The sequence below is a fragment of the Microtus oregoni genome, unplaced genomic scaffold, assembly GCF_018167655.1.
Source record: "Microtus oregoni isolate MIOR12 unplaced genomic scaffold, Mior012 000064F_ref0000363, whole genome shotgun sequence".
NCBI classification, from domain to species: Eukaryota; Metazoa; Chordata; class Mammalia; order Rodentia; family Cricetidae; genus Microtus; species Microtus oregoni.
In genome coordinates, this window is record NW_024543874.1 from 3844446 (window position 1) to 3845709 (window position 1264).

Consider the following 1264-nt stretch of genomic DNA (forward strand, 5'->3'; position numbering starts at 1 on the left):
TTGAGAAAAGACTAGTTGGCCCTGTTTGAGTTGAATCCTTTGTCAAGTACTGTATCCTAAAGAACAGGGTTGCTAAAGACCGTCCTTGAGGATGAGGAGGGCAGCCAGGAGGATCACAGCAGGCTGATGACATGTCCAGACTCTCCATAGTTGCCTTGGAGAAAGTTCTGAGAACCCTATCTGGTTTCACTCACCTGGGGTGTGCCCATAAAAGGCTCGCGGGGAAGCCTCTGGAAGAGCTGTCCACGTTGCGTCAGCAGTGAGCAGGAGGTGCCTGCAGGGAGCGCTCCAGTCTCCTTTATAAAAAACGTCTTTGGGCTGTTCCAAGTTCTATCTATGCCACGGACTATCAAATATTCAGCTTAGCTTGAACACAGTTAAAGACAAGTGTTGGGAACACAATTATCTTAAGCTCAGGGGAAGTAAATATAAAGATCTCTTTGGGGAAAAACATAAGAAATAAAATAAATGGAAACAAAAGTTGCCTACCACTTTCCACCCTGGATGAACTAGTACAGTATTTGTTAACCAGTGGGCCTTTGGGGTTGATGGAATCCAATAGTTCGAGAAGTCATCCCAACATGAGAACCCTTTGGACTGTTTCACTTTTTAATTAAAGCTGATTTTTGTGTGTCCAGGAGAGCAATGTGTCTCATGCTTCTGCCATGGGGCCAACCTGTTGGGTAGTTATTAGTTGTCCCACCTGCAGCACTGGAATCACCAACCCAGCTACTTCCTAATTATTCTGAGGGCTCAGCAAGTTGACAGTTGCAAAGATATGTATTCAAGCTGAATCCACTGTGCAAATGCAATATTAATCTTTATAACTACACATAGCACATCTTCTGATTGAATTTAAAAAGCAAAAAAAACCCCAAAAAGAAAAAGCAAAAACCTAAAACCATAAAAATCAAAAACTAAATCAAAACAAAAATAACCCAGAAAGACCCAGAAACTCATTTCAATATATATATATATTATATATATATAATATATTATATATATATTATATATATATATATAATCTCTTCGAGGAACAAACTAAGTTAAATACAGATCACAGGTGAATACATTGAACTACGTTGAAACTTCGGTAGAGTACACGTAGCATCTTCCATAATGAGAGGTTCTGCAGACAGACTGAGGAAAAACAAACGTACAAGACCGGGTCTGGCCGGGTGGTGGCAGTGCACACCTTTAATTCCAGCACTGGGGAGCAGAGACAGGCGGATGTCTGTGAGTACATCAACCTGGTGTGCAGAGC